The sequence below is a fragment of the Danio rerio genome, chromosome 16, assembly GCF_052040795.2.
Source record: "Danio rerio strain M-AB ecotype USA chromosome 16, GRCz13ab, whole genome shotgun sequence".
Lineage (NCBI taxonomy): Eukaryota > Metazoa > Chordata > Actinopteri > Cypriniformes > Danionidae > Danio > Danio rerio.
The window spans coordinates 17,184,911-17,205,076 of record NC_141036.1 but is presented as its reverse complement, the minus strand read 5'-3'; the positions used below and the strand labels follow the sequence as shown (position 1 = coordinate 17,205,076).

General features: G+C 38.5%; 1 protein-coding gene across 2 annotated transcripts in view; it reads right to left on the bottom strand.

Annotated features, from left to right (window-relative positions):
- kcnj14 (potassium inwardly rectifying channel subfamily J member 14) overlaps nucleotides 1–19,403 on the bottom strand; it is a 65,374-nt gene extending 45,971 nt beyond the window's left edge. For both annotated transcript variants that reach the window (NM_001326474.2, NM_001444207.1), the window contains 1 exon segment: nucleotides 19,193–19,403. The gene's annotated coding sequence lies outside the window, so the exon portion shown is untranslated.
- Nucleotides 19,404–20,166: the final 763 nt, after the last annotated feature.

Here is a 20,166-nt window from a genome sequence, read left to right as displayed (position 1 = left end):
ATTTATTAGCTTTTATTTTTGTCTTACCTGCTTTCTGGAATCATTCTTTACCCGGCTAAAATTCCATTGCTATGCGTCTCAAATCTGCCGACGTACAAGTCAAGCTAGCTGACAAACTGTTAACAGCAGAAAAGTCCTCCATGAAGAGGTATGAGGTATATGGTCAACTAGTATGTAAGAAAAGAAATGGCATCATACCGCCCTGTATCATTTGTTTTAAAAATTAAATCCAGCCATATGTAGATCTGGTTGCATGATTTGTGTTCTCCAGAAATGTATATAGGGCTACATTTTCAGAATGAGCCTATGTTGCTAAATTGCCAGGGCCCTATGCAATTGGTCACTCTTCCGGAATGGAAGAGACTTGGTAAAACTTCCGGAATGTGTACTTGGTATCGAAGATGCACCGATGCAGACTTGAGCACCGATCTCACTCTAGAAGTCCCAGAAGTCATTGCGACTGAAGGTGGGAAGTGAAGCATTTTATTTAGATTCATTATTAAAGTTCAGAGATATCACTGATATTCCTTAGGAGTTTCCCTAAATGAAAGAGTGAATATAAACATTACCACTGACATCTTAATGAAGGAATAAACACGTTAAGGGTGTTTGATTGCTGAAATTCGTATTAAAATCTGTTTTATTTATATTGTGCAATGTATATTTATAATGTTTTATGCATAATATATATTTTTAAAAAAGGGGAAAAAGAATAAATCGTTATATGAATGCTGTAATGTTTAAATGTAGCTTGCGATGAATGACATGACATTTGGAGGCACCGACACAGATGTTCACCCACCATCCTTCCCACCACCACCAGGTTGGCCCTGTCCAGGGGACTCCTGTCGAGGCGGACACTGGTGCAGCATAATTTAATATAGATTCAGCTCCTATTGGAGCGGACACTGCTGCAGCAGTGGTGATTTATATGTGGGCTCTAGTGAGTAGTTTAATTGACCCTTTGCTAAGCCACACCCAAAAACCGTCACCCACTAATCGGGGCTTAGCAACTGTTTTGATTGTGCAAATCTGATACCCGGTATCCTTAAAGTTTGGACGGGATGGTGAATTTTTTTTCCCTTTTCAAAACCAAAAACCCAAGAGCAGAAATGCCAGCGTGGATCAAGCTCTGTTAGGGGTGCCAAAGGAGCAAAGCTAAGTTGGTTTTGTTTTTGATATTCCTGACACATTCAGCAATTGACCAACAGCAATAACTCACACACCTCTTACCCTAAACAGATCTAAATTGTGTTTCCTACAAAAATACAATGCTGGTTATGTTTCATAGCTGTCTTATTCCTTTTTTTTTTCGCTCGATATTGTAAGTAATGCTCCATTTAAGACTTCGACATAGTAAATTTAGTCATACTTATTGAAAATAGGTCATAAAGACATAAGTCATTGATCTGGAAAATACGAATCTGCGAATCTGTTGCTAACTTAACTGAACTTCAAATTTCCATCTATTTCAAGCTACGAATATTTGAAATTACAAATCAACAGAACAAAACCGAGATATAATCACAAACTGAGCACTTACAATCAATATACTTTACCCCCAGCAGTTTTTCAGTAATTTGTAAAGAGCACACAAACATACTGACAGTAATAGGTAACTAACTGTACATTGTTATGGGTCAATGATGCTAATATTCAGCACAAATCCATCAGTTTCCCCTTTCTGGCTGTTCTTTCTATGAATGAATTATGTAGAGGCACTGTCCATGCCTGTTTCCTCATCGATTAGTAATGCAATATTTCATTGCACAACAATTAATCTATCAGGCTTTTTAATTAAAAATAGAGAACTCATGGTTTCATTTGTTATTATTCGATTATTTTTAAATTTTTCCTCTCCTGCTGAGCATGAGCTAAGCTGTTGAATGGTCAGCGTATGAGGCAGCTAGGCTAAGCTAGCTTCAATTTTGGATCAATTATTCTCTAATAGGTTGCCTATTAGGTCTCGAATATGCCCCTGTATTGCATACAGCAGTCCTTTTTTGTCTGGCTTTCTCGGAAATCTCAGATATGTTTGGCGTTTTTTAGGTGCAAAGATGCATTCTGCATAAATGTCTCCTAAACCCGCACATGGATTGAGGATTTTGCAGTAAAAAACAGTGAAAATGTATGCACTCGCCCAAATGCTTGCAAATTTATTTTACGGTCACCTAGATAAAATTTCGGGCGCATATGCGCCCAAAACTCCAAACGATGTCTCCTCCAACAGCTGTGGGAAAAGCTATTAGAACAACACAGATCACTGTGCCTATTCATGCCAGAGTCCTGGGGAATGTGACAGGTGGTAATTTGTGTGTAACTTTTATGGTTTAGTTATGGGTAAAGCAAAGACTATGTGGGTCAGGTAGTAAAAACGGTACGCTACAATCATTATGAATTAATTAATAATTAACAATGACCCCCACCTCCCGCCTACGACGATAATGCCATCGTCTATCGCGATGTTTCACATTAGACATCGTACGATGCCAAATTGGTCAACATCGCTCAACCATATAAGGGAGTTCACGCAAGTGTGCAATTTATGTGGTCTGTTAAACAAAAGAGCCGTCAGAGCCGGCCCAAGGCATAAGCGAACTAAGCGGCTGCTTAGGGCCCCGTGGCCACCAGGGGGCCCCCAAGAGTGCTTGAAATTATTGTGTGACTTTTGTTTTAGTTTGTTGAGTTGTGGATTAGTAATGGGACAAAATATATGCCCATTTATAGTGTTATTTCTGACCGCAATACATACTCAGGCGTATTAATCAGTTTTCCACACTGACTGCTGCAGATAACCGCTTTAGCTACAGTACACCCAGCCACCACCAGGTGGTGCTTCCCGTAATGGTGGTCGGCGGATCATGGGACATACATCAGATCATCAATCATTTCTTTCTAACAGACGCGCTTTCACTTTGCTAAATCGCTCGCGCGTGCCTGCGGCCAGTGCAACTTGTGTTCAAACTTTTTAACTCCGCCAAAATATATAAAGATATCAATAGGACATGAACATTTAATTAGAAGGGCCTTGCATTTATCTGACTCTTACAGACCTTGTCAAAGTCTTGTAGAAGGTATTTTGGCAAAAAAATATTAGGGAAATTAAAAAACTTAAATAGATGAGTAAATAACTGAAGTTCCCCAACCAAAGGGGAACGTTCGAGGTTACAGAAGTAACCCTTCGTTCCCCGAGGAGGGGAACGGAAGTGCTATAGAGTGGATTTGATTTGAAATCCACGAAATGGAAGGATTCGGATCAGAAGCCGCTTGTCTGGAAAGTATTGAACGGGCAAATGAATGAAATAAATTGGCAGCGTAAGCTTACTCAGGTGTGCTGCATCGCTAATTATCCCAGCATATAAGCACACCTGGAGCGAGCAAACGCCATCCTTTTAAGCTGAAGAGACTTTCTGATCAAGCCGATGAGGGTTCCTCCTGGACAGGGACAGTCATTATGGCGATGGAGTATAGCACTTCCGTTCCCCTCCTCTGGGAACGAAGGGTTACTTCTGTAACCTCGAACGTTCCCCTTCGGTTGGGGAACTTCAGTGCTATAGAGTGGATTTGATTTGAAATCCACGAAATGGAAGAACTATGGAAAGCGCCATAATGACTGCACCTTACCAACACCCCCGATGAGGGGATAGTCAAGCAAGCGTGACGCACCCACATCATGGGAGGCGCGGTCCTCCAACGTGTCCCTGGCCCTAATTTATTCTACTTCAACAGAAGTCTTACGGATTTAGATATATTTTTGGGAAGTCGTGAGCATCTAGATAATTCTAGGAAAATACGACAGTACGTTGGGAAGCGTGCAATCCCGATAGGGAGGACACTGCGGAGGCCATCCGTTACCGTAGGGGGGATAGATTTACATATGGACTAGCCCTAAAAAGGGGGAGTACGCATAGCAAAAGAGTGGTTAGCGGAGAGGGAAGACACGGGTCCGCCCAGGGGGGGACTTAACCGTGGCGGAATAAGCATATGGGATCGCCTAGTGGGGATCACGCATAGCGGGCAGCGGGCAGACCTACAACGTAGTGGGCCAGCAAGTGACCCCTCCGCTGAGTCAGTGCTGGGGGCCACGGAGGAATCTGCAGGGCTCACCTGCAGGGGAACTTTACTGACAGATAAAAAGGCGCACGTATCTCCGTGTGGAAAATGGCGCAGCAAGCGTGTCTCAACACCCTACCGAGTTGTTTCCTCAATCACCAAAGGGTTACCTAATACCCTTGAGGAAATCGGCTCCACTCGCAGATTGTGAAACCTTGCAAATGTGTTGGGTGTTGCCCAGCCCGCAGCTCTACAGATGTCTGTTAGAGAGGCGCCGCGTGCACGCGCCCAAGAGGATGCAATGCTCCGAGTGGAGTGTGCATGCACTTCCGGGAGACACGGCTGACCTCGACTCGAATAAGTGAGTGAAATGGCATCCACAAGCCAGTGGGATAATCTTTGTTTCGATACGGCACTTCCCTGCTGCCGACCGCCATAACAGACAAAGAGCTGCTCAGATGATCAAAAATTCTGAGTACGGTCCACATAAATGCGCAGAGCGCGAACTGGACAAAGTAAAGAAAGGGCTGGGTCTGCCTCCTCTGGGGGCAGCGCTTGCAGGTTCACGACCTGATCTCTAAAGGGGGTGGTAGGAACCTTGGGCACATAACCCGGGCGGGGTCTCGGGATGACGTGAGAGTAATCCGGCCCGAATTCCAGGCACGAGTCACTGACCGAAAATGCCTCCAGGTCCCCGACCCTCTTGATGGAGGCCAACGCAACCAGCAGAGCTGTCTTCAGGGACAGAAATCTTAGAGATACTGATTCGAGTGGCTCAAAGGGATCGGCTCACAAACTCGTGAGAACGAGGGCGAGATCCCTAGAGGGCATGAGAGGGGGGCGAGATGGATTAATTCGCCTAGCACCCCTAAGGAACCGGATGATGAGGTTATGCTTTCCCACGGTGCCGCCAGCTACCGTGTTATGATAAGCGAAGATGGCGGCCACGTAAACCTTGAGAGAGGAGGGCGACAGCCTGCTGTCCAACTTCTCTTGAAGGAAAGAGAGCACAACACTAATCTGGCAGTTTCGGGGGTCTTCACTGCGAGAGACACACCATTCAGTGAATATACTCCACTTCAGGGTGTAGGCGCGCCTCGTGGAGGGGGCTCTAGCCTGAGCGATGGTATTAACCACCGCTGTCGGTAGGTTACCTAAGTCTTCCTCGCGTCTAAGGACCACATGTGGAGGTTCCAAAGATCGGGGCGAGGGTGCCAGATGGTGCCCTGTCGCTGAGAGAGTAGGTCCTCTCTCAAAGGGATCCGCCAGGGGAGGGCCGTCGCGAGGAGTGAGAGCTCTGATATCCAGGTCCGGTTGGGCCAAAGGGGCGCAACTAGCAGAACCTGTTCCTGGTCCTCCCTGACCTTGCACAGTAACTGCGCGAGCAGGCTCACTGGGGGAAACGCATACTTGCGCATGCCCCGAGGCCAGCTGTGGGCCAGTGCATCCGTGCCGAGAGAGCCCTCGGTCAGGGAAAAAAACAACTGGCAATGAGCGTTCTCGGGGGAAGCAAACAGATCGTTCTGGGCCTCCCCGAATCGTGCCCATATCAGCTGAACAGACTCGGAGTGGAGTCTCCATTCTCCAGGGTGTAACAGCTGTCGTGAGAGCGCATCGGCTGCATGATTGAGCGTGCCTGGAACGTGAATGGCGCGCAGCGATTTCAGCCGCGGGTGACACCAGAGAAGCAGACGGCGGGCGAGCTGAGACATGCGGCGAGAGCGCATACCCCCCATGCGGTTGATATACGCCGCCGCCGCCGCCGCCGTACTGTCTGTCCTGACCAGCACGTGTTGCCGCTCCAGCACCGGTAAAAAGCACTGCCAACAGCTGGAACACTGCCAACAGCTCTAGGCGATTGATATGCCAATGCAACTGGGCACCCTTCCACAGGCCCGCAGCCGCATGCCCGTGACACACGGCTTCCCAACCCGTGTTGGAAGCATCTGTTGAAACAACAATATGGCTGGAGGAACGAGGGGTCGTTCCAAGGACTGAGGGCGCGGCGACACAGCGCAGTAACAGAGACCCGGTGTGTGCCGGCGTGCCATGCGCATCTTGGGACCCGATCGTGAAGCCAGTGCTGAAGTGGTCTCATATGGAGCAATCCGAGCGGCGTGACGGCTGTGTTTTAAGTTTACAGAAAATTAGAAAGCAATAAAATACTATTTTGGCAGTTTTTTTCTTATATGCACATTGCACTAAATTGAGATTCTGCTGCTGTGATAGAGATGTGCTCTCTTTAGTCATAAACTCCTCTCTGCACATCAGCATTTTTAAGCTGGTTTGACAGATGTGCACTTGTTTTACATTGTTGCAATTCTATAAATGCGTGTTTATAAAAGAAATTTATCATAAATTTTTGATGCATTTTCCCCCTTCATTTAATAAAATTGTGATTTATTGTGGCTGGTTTTCTTGTGATCTATCAATATATTGCAGAATCATTGATTTCTTGATTGAAGCAGCAGTGCCTGGAACAGCAGCAAAATGCTTTTTCTATGAACTTGGAGATAAAAAATAAGCTTCTGATTTATACAATTAACGGTAAATACACTGCAAAAATGATTTTCTTTCCTATAGATTTTGTGTGATTTTTAGTCCAAATATCTAAAAATTCTTAAACCAATAAGCATTTTCTAGAAGGATATTTAGTCAAAATAATGTGAATTTTTCATTAAAAAAATCTCAATAATCTGCCAATTAGGGTAAATAAAAATATTGTTTTAGGTTTTAAATAAGATTATTTTACTTATCTCATTGGCAGATTAATTTGTTTTACAAAAAAAATTCACTTAATTTAGAATTATTTCTGAAGACTGAACAATTTTTGTACATATTTACTAATTTGATTTATATGCGAGTATGTCTAGAAAATGCTTCCTGATTTAGTTTGATTTTAATTTAAATAGATGTTTTAAGTTATTTGAACTACAAAATACAATATGAATTTTTTTTCAGTATTAACATTTATATCCATTTAAAAAAATGTATCTTTATTGTCACTATGTTTGACTGTTTGGCAGCGTCTTGTGCCTGAATAATAATAAAAATAAGTATGATATTGGCTACTTCCAGCTACTTTTGTTTCTGCCAGCCCATATTAATGTTTTGTGTCTAATTATTTAGATTTGTGGCAAGTAGTCATATAAAAAGTTGGATCAATAGGAAGCTGTTTCTGCAGAATAATATTTAGAATTGTCTTAAAACATATATTTTATGATGTAAGCAACACAGCTACAGCGAACGTGTGTTTTAAATTTATTCTGTGCGAATTATCAAGGATTGACGATAATTTGTCATATTGTTTGCACCAAGGGGGCCCCAAATAAAATCCTGCTTAGGGCCCCCTTAAGGCTTGGGCCGGCCCTGAGCTCTGTACAGCAAGGGCATTACAAAAGCTCAAAGCATTTTTCAGGTTCAACAAAATAGGTAATAGGTGGAGAGAGAAAACAGATTGTGGACTGCACACGGGGGAGTAAAAAGAAAAGCAAAAGTTTTGAATTTGGGTTTATTTTTATCATGGACAGCCCATTTGTCAAAAAAATTGCTCAGCTGTATTACTGCATGTAAGATGGACCTACTGCAGCAAGTGAATGAAATTACAGACCAAGATGATGTTTATGGAGACATTTGCTTGCTTAATTGTGAACCATTGAACTTCTATTGATAAAAGTTGAAACGAAGCTCGAATGTATGCAGTCCTTAGGGACCATTTCTGAAGTTACAGAATCAACTGAATTATTGTCACGGTTGATGATGCACTCTCTCTGTCATGTTGTCACGTGGGCTTGGTTTGCATTCTTCCACATGCTTCTGTAGTGTTTTGTGTTGTGATCACATGATTCATTAACCAGGATGAGCTGTTGGTACTCAGCTCCACCTATTTAAGAAGCGATAGTTATGTGCTTCATTTGTCAGTTTGTTACTTTTGTTTATGATTTCTCTGTGTCTGATCAGGATCCTCGTTGGTCTGGTGCACTTTAGGACTCTGTCTCAAAACAATCATGCTAGAATCTGTTGCTCACGGAGCATTCTTGACTATATATATTTAATATCACTTGCATTTGAATTAATCTGACTAGTGTGTTATTTCCTGAATGTTACAATTATGTGCCCCAATAGTGCCCGTAGTGTAAAAGAATAGTTCAGTCAGGATTTGTGTAGACCTGAAACAGCTGAACCAGGATGTAAAATATAAGCATTATATTCTTCTAAGATTGGAGGACCTTGCTTTCTGTTAAATTCAGTGTTCCTCTTGCAGGCTGCTGGACAAGACACATTTAACTGTACTACAAATGCCATCATGCACTTCCCTCTCACACCTGGCCTTGATACCGCATGATTGCAAACAGACACAGTTGCAGCTGTTTGGGACTAAATTACACAGACTATTTATATATCTATCTAACACACACATTACTGAGTCTTGTTAATCTGCATGTCTGTGAAGGCTTTCCTTGTTTTTTACATTTTTTTACCTGGAACCTGGGCGTTCCAGGTTTGACGCAGTTGAACCAGAGCCTGAAGACTTACAGGTTCAAAATGCTCACTCTACTATCATTTCTCAAATTCAGGAATTAGAAAAATTAGGAATTTACTAAGATTTGCTTTCAGGAGTAAAGCACACGTTTACAAAGTTTTTCTATTTCGCCCAGTAAAGTCACCCCACACGTGCCCCCCTTGTCACAATGTCACACCACACAACCCACAACCAGTGGGTTCTTCCTGAGGGGAAATCATTTTTTCATGATAAAGGTGTCTGTGGGCCCTATACAGGAAGAATACCTGGCTTTTGTCTCAAGGCTCACTGCTGTGAACTAGATACTCCTTGTCAGTTAAAAATCTTGGAAATTAATGCTTCATGCATTGGTTAAGGAGTAGTTCTCAATGGACACTCTGCTTTGGACACAAATCATTCCCTCTCAATGAACTTGGGTATGTAACCTGAGATGTTATTAGTCTGCATTTTATAATATTGTACGTATTCTTTTAATATACTGTATGTTTGTTTGTTTTAAAGTTTCCAAATATGTGTGTCTTTTCAATTTCTGTTTTGATCATTAATGATTCTAGACATAATGTGAACAGCAAAGACCCATTACAGTTTTTGAGGAGGGTCAAAGTAGACATTGTTTACAGCATCCAATGAAAAGGATAGGCTGGATTTTTTTAACCGGTTATGAAAAAGAAACTGTTTATTTCAGTTCACATAAATTGTGAATGTAAAACTTTAAATCTTACATTCATGAAGAGAAAAACTCTGCATGGAAGGTAATATTTGTGTTTGTATATATGTATGTGTGTAAAGCAATATTACAGTATGTCAACATACTGTTAACTGACCCTGAAAACCTGAAGTACTCTTAGATTATAATAAAGGTATTTAAACATCATTTTAAGTTCTGTGTTTTTTTTATTTTGTGATATAGCACATCCTTCATCCTCCCAAACTCTCTTTGGCACAATATCATGCTCCTCGTTCACTTCGCTTCTCCATGATTTCCACACTGTAGTCGGTTGCTGCTGAGGCAGCAACACTTGAACCCCAAGAGCTTCTAAAGTGTTGTATTACCTTAGATATACGTGGGAGTGCTGAATTTGTTTGAAACTGCCCGTTGTTGCTGTAGATTGGCCAGCACTAGCACTTACATCAACTGATTTATTAGTACAAGATTTTTTCTAAGTAAACCAATTTCTATCCTATTCACCTTTTCCTTTGCATAGCTATTGCATTTCAATGTATAGGTTGCAAATTGTAGATTAATATATGCCTGGGGAATTTACATTAAAAAAAAAAAACTGAAACAAATCATATCATATCAAACAATAGAGTGGAGGAACTATGACGTCACTTTGTAGGCTAAACGGCTGCTAGCATAAAACGGGTTCCCTTGATAAAATTCCTATAGGATTTTCCCATAGACTTTTTGAAGATTGCAATTAATAAGGTTCTGTGTTCAAACACAGTTCATTACACTTACACGTTTTGTCCAGCCGGATAATCCTCACACGAAAATAAAACTTTGAGCACTTTTAGATCTTAAATGCACACGCAAGAATTGAAAAGCTAACATTAGGCTAAAAACGGACTACAGTGCCTTCATGGCGCTCGCCTGTGACGTCAGCACCACCCTGCTACAGACAACTTTTTTAGCTTAGTTTTCGAAAAATAGTCCATGACAAAAAGTTAATCTCTCTATTTATTACATTATAATCCACGCTATAAAATATAAACAAATAAATACGCAAATACACATAGACCTACGTGCATTTTGGATCATTTTTACGTGGGAAATACATCTGTTTTGCTTTACGGTTGTTCTAAAAGTTTTAAAACTGTATGTACAGTTTAAATGTGCCTACATAGTATTATCATAAGACATATTTAAATAAGTGTATCGCTCGAGTGCACACAGTGAGTGCTTACCTTAACAGACAACAGAAATGAGGCATGAGGGACAAGTCTTTTAAATGCCTGCAAGTTCCATCATGGACACAGAGCAACATTCAGTATTCTTTTTATGTTATGAAATCACATAAATGTCACTTATGCTATACATTATATGTACTGTAGGAGTGTAAATATTGCAGTTATGACAGTTAAAGATGTTCAGATGAAGAAGAAAAAACTACGAAAAATCACTTGATAACGTTAAAATGACAGTTAACATGCATGTATTTTTACACATTTATTAACACGTTTGCATTACTGAGAGCAGGAAAGAGACAGGCAACACTGGTATCTTCATAATATTGTTTAATTAAAATAAATGATCAAAAAAAGTATCCGTCTCGATTGCCTTTACAATTGAAGGCATTATCTACACACAATATGAATTGCCAATTAGAAAAACACTAAAAACTATAAAATACTATTGATGAAAACACTTAAATAACAGACGAATCCAAATGCACAACGCAAGCGAGCTGCTCTCTAGACCAGATCAGTTCAATGACATTTATTGTCTCCGTCACTGACTGTAGTGCCATTTAGCAACTTGACAGCAACCGTCTTTTAAAGAAGCTTAACCAATTTAAAAAATCAAGAGCGTGATTTAACTGATGTGTTTTATGTTGTAGAACAAAACGCGAAAATGTTTTGAGTTTGTGTTCACCAAATTTTACTGAAACCCCATTAAAAAACCCATTAGCCGCATTTCCACTATCAGGCCAGTGCGAGCCAGGGCTTATATCGGGCCAGGCCGGGCCAATCGCCCGGGAGGTTGAGCAGTGAGGCCGAAATCATGTCGCGTTTCCACTGTGGGGCTAGTAGCTCGCAGCGCGTCACGCAAACCCCGCCCCCAGAACATCCCCCGAATCGAACGTCACTCAAACCGCCCACTTCAGCGAGAATCATGCAGATAAAGCACACCATCACATCATCACGAAACTATTAAAATTAGAACAACCAAAACAAACAAATGACACGTTACTGTACAGCAGTACAACGCATGTCTATACCCACATGCCTGTGTGTTTTCATTCATCATATTCATTTACTCGCCGACCGACTGGCATCGAAATCCAGTGGTCTTGCCACCAACGGAGGGACCCGGAGCGCAGGGAGCGCACACATCCATAATATAACACCACATATATAAAATTCTCCGTTAATAACTCGATATAAAAATGTTTTTTATAACATCCTCTAGACAGAATCTGTCCAACATTCATCCCAAATGCTCCGGAGAGAACTGAAACATGATTTTTTTTCCTCCTATAGGCTTTATGACACTTAATAGGTGATTCCCTTTATTTAAAGATGTTGCTTATTATATCTTAAGTAAAGGAAAGTGTTCAGTGTTTCAGCACATAAGAGCAGCACGTAATAAAATATAGCCTATATTTCGTTCTCAGCAGCTATGCACTAATAAAGCTCTTTATGTATTTAAAATTTACTTTTTTAATTTTACCACGTCATATAAAAACATACACACTTGTTTGAGGACACAGAACACATTTTGAACTTGCAGTTTTCCCCGTCAAAAAAGTGCTGCGCGGCTGCAGACAGAAAAAAAGGTCGCCTAGCTGCTTTCACTTAGAATGATATAGTTTGAACAGTTTGATATAGTACCTAATGGTTATAGCTATAGCTTTTGTTAGTTTTATATTGGTTTATTTAATGTGATTTTATTATAGGCCTATCTAATATTTGTAATTCTTTAAATTATTTCAATATAGGGCTATTTTATGTATATGACACTATTGTTTTGAGCCTACAAAAGTGGACATGAAATTTGTAAAGTTTAATGTCCTACTGTTGTATTCATATAGTGTATTATCTCCAAAATAAATTAAAACAATAAAAATAAAAGAAAAAAAGCCCGCTCGCGGCATCAACAGAGCTATGAATGGAGCGCTCTTTTTTCGGTCTCACACACATACACAGGCATCTAAACGCGCAAAAACACACTTACAGTATTAAACTTGACAAAACCTCTTGAAAACCTTTACTGTCTGCTGTGTCTTTAATATAGTGTAAAGATTATTATGCGTTATTGAAACATCAAAGATGCAGCAAAGAAATATCATTTTATGCAACAGCCTTACATTTAAAACTTAAGGGTGATCATATGCAAAAAAGACCCCAGCCTATAATTTGTTCCAGATGTTTTCTTTCCCTTATTTATTTATTTGTTTGGCGCATGTACTCGAGTGCGATCGGAAAACTGTGCCCGCCTCTCCTTTCACTCCGCCCCGAAGCCCCGGCTGGCCCTCCTTGGCCCAAGGTATTCGGCGGGCCGAAAAAGGCTGGCCGTTGGCCCCGAGAAAGCCCCGCTTTGGCCCGATTAGGCCCCGGAAGTGACAGTGGAAACGCCACTGGCCTTGGCTCGCCCTGGCTCGCTCGCTTTAGGCGCGATAGTGGAAACGCGGCTATTGACTTTGGGACGAGGGAACCGGAACTGCTAAAATTGTAACTTGCTTCCAGGTTTTTGCATACAAATTGACGTCATAGTTCCTCCACTCTATAAGGCTGAGAAAAAAAGAATCCACATACATTGTAAAATCTAAGTGAAAGATGTGTTTGACTTTATTTTTATCCATCATGAAAATAACATTACTCTTTTTTACAGTTTTTCTCATTCGCTTTAATGCATTTCTCACAAAACTTTTTACATTTGCCCCACAGTTAATACATTTATCAAAACAATTAGTCATTTGTCCACATCATAGTGGCAGTTTATCATTCCTTCCAACAAACTGCAAATGCTTTTGGACTTGCATCAATTGCTTTCATACAACTCTCTGCTGTTTTATAATATTATCATTTGCTTACAGCATGTCATGTCAGTCAAAATAAACTAAACTTGTGAATTCTGAATAGTTATTTCATATAAAACTAATAGTCATCATTTCATTACTTGTGTCATTACATAAATTTTTTTTTTTCCTGAAAATGTCTTCTAAATTGAACAATTTCATGAATGATTTACAGACCTATTTATGAGTTAGATTCAGTTCCAATATGTACTGCAATATTGTTTATAATTGTACACAGCTCTACCCAAAGGGAGTTTATGTTTGTTGTACATAAATGTGTATTTATTTATTTGCACAAAGCTGTGAATAAATTAAAATTGCAAAGAGTAAATGCAGTAAAAATGTTAAACATACATATTCAGTGTCTTGTACTCAGATACCTCACTAAATGCAGTGATGTCTAACTTTACTGTAGTTTTTAAATGGCTGTGCAAATAGTTTATAGTTTATAGTCTTGAGCATTTTCAGGAAGTGTCACCAAATCTGACTTTTTTTGCATTGGAAAAAATGAACAGAGTAAACTGTCATAATGAAAACACGACAAAGCCATTTGACTATCTTGTTCATAAATAATGGTGGCAGGATTTTTTACAATTTCCCCCACAGTCTAAAGACCTAGTCCCTAGTGTATGTGTGTGAATGAATCTGTATGGATGTTTAAAAAGATGGGTTGCAGCTAGAAGGCCATCCGCTGCGTAAAAGATATGCTGAATAAGTTGGGGGTTCATTCTGCTGTGGTGATCCCAGATTAACATATGAAAAAACAAATGGCACATGTGTGTTGAATTGTGTCTTTTTCTGACTGCCTTGTGATTTAATAAACAGCCCAATATTCTCACTATTGTGCAGCGCACAATTAAAATAAAAGAAATATAAATTTTCTATTTAAATATAATCTATATACAGTATGTGTAGTCATTATACAACCCCAAATCAGAAAAGGTTGGGACAGTATGGAAAACACAAATTAATAAAAGAAACTTTGTAAGTATGTCAACTAAGTACATGTCAACTTACACTAACCCTATCCCCAACAGTCTACTTGTAATCTAATGAGAATTAGTTGAGATGTAGATGCAATGTAACTTATATACAACAAACGATCCATCAAAATAAGGTTTAACCACTACATTAAGGAGGAGGGTGTTTTTTATTTTGTTTTTGTTTTTTTAACAGTATACCACATTCATATTCTAGTCTTTTACAGTTTTCTAATCAAAACATTTCAAATCATGATTACAACTAGATTTCTATTAATTGGACTGCACAGATCTATTGCCAACTATGTTTAAAGTTATCTTTCCACAAAGAATGAGATAACTATAAAGGCTCTATTTTAACAATCTATGCATAAAGTCTAAAGCGCATGGTGCAAAGCATTAAGGGTGTGTCCGAATCCACTTCTGCTATTTTAAGGATGGAAAAATACAGTTTGCACCTCGGCACATGGTCTAACAGAGTTGTGCTTATTAATGAGTTATGAGTGTGTTTTGAGCTTAACATGCTTTAAACCAAGAGTCTCATCTCATATTGCCTTTAAGAGTCAGTTGCGTCGCGCCATGGCACATTTGCTATTTACATGGTGCACTTGAGTGGAAAAAACTGAATGTTTCACTAGCAAGAAAACAGTTGAACAGACAATCAGCGTGAGGATAAAGAATGAGCCTTCTTCATTCAGCCTCTTTACTTTACTTTTACTTTTTACTTTACTCTTTTAAAAAAGAGGAAATGGTCTCCACCGAAAACATGCATTAGCCTACATATTTAATTTTGTTTGTTAAGCACAAAGATTTGTTTCAAAAATATTTCTAAATTCAGTTCTAATTCCCAGCAAACAAATAAATGAACAATAATAACAAAGTGTGGTCAAAAAGTTATATCCAAACACACGTCCTATTCCTATGCCTTATATAGGGACACATACGTCTCTTAAACCCAACAGGTGGATAAACCTAAACTTATTTTTATTAAAATAAATGTAAATATGCATATAATAAATAATGCTACTAATAATTAAATAACAATAAAAATAAATGTTACACGAATAAACTCAAAAAAGCCCCCCAAACATGAAGAAGACATGGAGATTTTTTTTTTAAATCTATGTAGTAAATAATAATAATAGTAAATAATTTTTTTTCACATGTAAAGATATTTGTGCATTGCTGTATATTGCTTATTAGCATGCATATTATTGAGATATTGGCTGCTAATTAGTCCTTAAAAAGCACATTCTGTGATCTTATTCTACATCCATAATCCAACCTAATACCTAAACTACCTTAATAACTATTAGGAGTTTATTGAAGCAAAAGTCAAAATGGTTTGCTAAGAGCGAGAACTGAACCTTAAAATAAAATGTAACGAAAAAGTCTTTCCAAGTATAACATTGTATATCACAATATACACACTAGTATATTTTCTACTACCGGGTTTGACCCCCTTTTGCCTTCAAAAATGCCTTAATCCTTTGTGGCATAGATTCAACAAGGTACTGGAAATATTCCTCAGAGATTTTGGTCCATAATGACATGATAGCATAACGCAGTTGCTACAATTTTGTCGGCTGTACATCCAAGATGTAAATTTCGCTTTCCACCCCATCCCAAAGGTGCTCTATTGGACTGAGATCTGATGACTGTGGAGGCCATTTGAGTACAGTGAACTCATTGTCAAAAAAACTAGTCTGAGATCATTCGCTCTTCATGACATGGCGCGTTATCCTGCTGGAAGTAGCCATCAGAAGATGCGTACACTGTGGAACTAAAACGGATGGACATGGTCAGCAAAAATTCTTAGGTCGGTTGTGGTGTTGACAAGATGCTCAGTTGGTACTAATGGACCCAGAGTATGCCAAGAAAATATTTCCCACACCATTACACAACCACCATTAGCCTGAACTGTTGATACAAGGCAAAATGTATCCATGCTTTCATGTTGTTGATGCCAAATTCTGATCCTACCATCTGAATGTCGAAAAAGAAATCGAGACTCATCAGACCAAGCAACATTGTTCAGTCTTGTATTGTCCAATTTTGGTAAGCCTGTGCGATTTGTAGCCTCAGCTGGTGTGGTCTTCTGCTACTGTAGCCTATCCGGCTCAAGGTTTAAAATGTTGCGCTTTCAGAGATGCTCTTCGGCACACCTTGGTTGTAATGAGTGGTTATTTGAGTGACTGTTGCCTCTCTATCAGCTCAAACCAGTCTGGTTATTCTCCTCTGACCTCTGGCATCAACAAGGCATTTGCGCCCACAGAATTGCTGCTCACTGGATATTTTTCACTTTTTGTATCATTTTCTGTAAAACCTAGAGATGGTTGAGCAGAAAAATCCCAGTGGATTAGCAGTTTCTGAAATACCTTTCTAAAAAAACAGCCCATCTGGCACCAAGAACCATGCCACGTTCAAAGTCACCTAAATCACCTTTCTTCCCCATTCTGATGCTCGGTTTGAACTGCAGCATATTGTCCTGACCATGTCTACATGCCTAAATGCATTGAGTTGCTGCCACGTGATTGGCTGATTAGAAATTAGCTTTAACGATCAGTTGAGCAGGTGTACTTAATAAAGTGGCCGGTAAGTGTATATCGCAGAAAAGCAAAATATCGCAGTGTCAGATTTTTCCAATATCATGCAGCACTACTCTCTAGACTGGTCAAACACAGACAAGCAGAGTGAATGTCAAGGACCGTATCAAACTGTTGTAGCATATAATCATTGCTTGCTTATAAATCTGATTGCAGGTAATTTATTTTTTATTTTTCTAATGAATAAAATCATGCCCTATCAACACATCTATCTTATGTTCTTTCCTCAAGCAAGTTTTGATGGAAATACTTTTTCTCAATGTTCTTCATCTCAAAAATATCTGCTTTAATTTTCTCTGTTACCTCCTACAGCTCTGCCTCTTGCATTCTTAGAGATTAATCGTTAGTCTGAAATAACGCATAAATCTTTTCATCTAATTCTTATTTCCTTTATCTATTTCTATCAGGATTTCTCTTGCTTTCACCAATAATAATAATAAAATAGTTCATAGACACTATATCAAAAACGTGATCAAAGATCAAGCATCAAAAGCTAAATTAATGCAGTAATAACTATCCGCTAAAAAATAATCATTTTGAATAGATTACACGGGAAAAAGCAGATCACTCTCTCACGCTATCAGTTTCAGATTCTGTCTCCATCCTATCATACTAAGGAGGAGGATGGGAGATGAAGAGCTAATCCTTAAGTCTGAAAGCGTTTAGCTTTAAGTGTTCATTTTCACATATCGCAACATATCCTCAACATCAATTCTCCCGAAGAAATTGTGATGTTGCTATATCATCATTTTTAAAAGGAAAAACTACTCTTCACTCTCCTGAGAGAAGTCCAAAAAAGAAAGAAAGCACTGATTCGTAATACTAATGACCTTGAAGATAATCTCACTCAGTTACAAACTGATAATATTGTAAACAGTAGCAGATGAAGCAAAGAGAAATGAAATGAAAATCCTCTTTGCAGCAGCACTGAGGAAGGACAATTATATTGATCTTAAATTAAAAAAAAGGTTGAAATAGCATGATTTTGGGCGATTTACTAATATGTTCATGCAGGGATTTATATTTAAATATTTGATATTTTTTAAAGTTTGTTCTTTGTAAAATTCATTAAGAAAAACACAACAAAAACATGATAAAGAGTACGGTATCATCCACAATTTAAATGTGATTTTTCAATTATGTATTTAACAAAAAACATAGTTTAATTATGTGTTTCTACTGTTCATGTTCAATCCTGTGGTATACCCAAATAGTGTTCGAATAATTAGTAAAAAAAATGCACTTGTATATATTTTTTTTATTTTGCAACTTTGCAACTTAAAGGGACTAAGCTGAAAAGAAAATGAATGAATGAATGAACATTGCAACTTAGCGTTTCTATTTTTTTTAGAACCAAAACTGTTTCAGTGTACAGATCTAGATTTTACATTCATCAGATATAGTTATATTTGCTTTACTTCACAATTCAGTTTCATTTGTTGACTAATAATAACAATTACCAATATAAAGAGAGCATTTATTATATTTATCTTTCTTTGTGGTAGATAATGCTCAATTGTTAGTTTGTGTTAACTAATATTGTAAAAAAGTACAGCTTTAGCTTTTTAATGCATTAATAGATAAGTATCAGAATCTATTATTGCATTATTGAATATATCATATTTGCATGCATGCCAGTCTCCAATATCCATTGTTTGTCTTTTTATTTAGTCAGTTGTTGATGTTCATGGATTAAAACTCATTTTACAGCAAGCAACCAAACATCACAAATATTTTCTACAATATGTTTAAATAATTTATAAAGTTATTACACGCTATCTAAACTCTTTTTTTTTATTTCTGTCCAGAGAGGTCATTTTTTTATTCTTTTTTATTTTATTTTATTTATTTATTTATTTTATTAAATGCAAATATACAACCACTATCAGGAGATCGATATAAGAGAGATCCAAAGGAAAAAATACAAACTACATTAGCTGCACTATCTAAACTTGTTTTGCTGCTGCTATTAGATATGACGTGAATGAGGCCTAATGAGAATGCCCTTCACCTTGACCTGGTTCAGGTCAACTCGGAAACGACTTTTAACCAGTTATAACACTGCAATATTTCGTGCACAAACAAACACCCTAAAAGCATATCAAAAAATACATTGTGAAATGCTTTTTTTTTTTTTATTCACCTGTTACCAAACATCGACTTTACTTTATTGATTTAAAGAACTAAATGTCGACCCAACACTATATTATATGATCAAATAAAATTTAAATAATTAAGAAAGGCACTAAAAGTCGAATCTTAAGTTTGAACAACAAAAATAACACTTACCGCTCGTGCACAAATGCCATCAAAATATACTCCACATAAGCGTGATGTCTATTCCATGTCCGTGCTCTTCCTAAAAAATGTTTTCGCTTCAGCTAATATTAAAGAGGAAGTAAAAAAAATCGTCTCTTGTCTGAGGATGCGTCACATTAAAAAGCTTTGCAGTGCGTTAAAGTGTTGCGTGGGCGCGTGCTCTGCTCCACGCGCGCTCACCAGCAGGCAGGGAAAACTTCAGTGATAACTGCATCCTCTCCCCCTCTGCATCCTTTCATTGTAACTCTTCCTTTTTACTTTATCGTTTCATGCCAAACGTACAGTGATAAAAATCTGAATGGTTTGGTGTAGCAATGTTACATTACGTCAAATCGTCATGTTTCGTTCACAACAACGTCATTACAAAAGCAGTGCAACGGGCTTATAAAAAGTCGATATGACAAACATCAGTAGAACGCAATACAAATATATCTATGTATATAAAAATATGTGGAACCTAAAATTAATATAATTATGAAGTGTTGTGCTCGCTAATCTAGCTTGGATGAAGCAAAAAGGGAAAATAAAAATAAATAAAAAAGATTGACATTGATCGATGGAAAATGCTCTCCAGGCACGGAAAGAGATAGAGAGAAAGGCTGATAGAGACATGCAAGCTGATAGAGAAGAGAAGTGATTGGCCATAGAAAATCCTGTAATAGACTATATGTATGACTGACAAAATACTTAGTTATGGTCAACTGTATTGCTTATAGTAGAATTTTGGATTATGTTTTACAGCCATAAATTACCATTATTATGTGGAGGTTTTGGATCAGTTGAAAAAAAAATATTCAACCACATTTAACTAAATTGATGAAAATAAACCCAAAAGCGTAATTTATATTCACAGTTACTGATAATGTTGTATGAACCACTAGAGGGCAGAATCTTTCTATTTTCCTTGAGTAAAGGCTGAACATACTATTTTCCTTCAAAGAAGG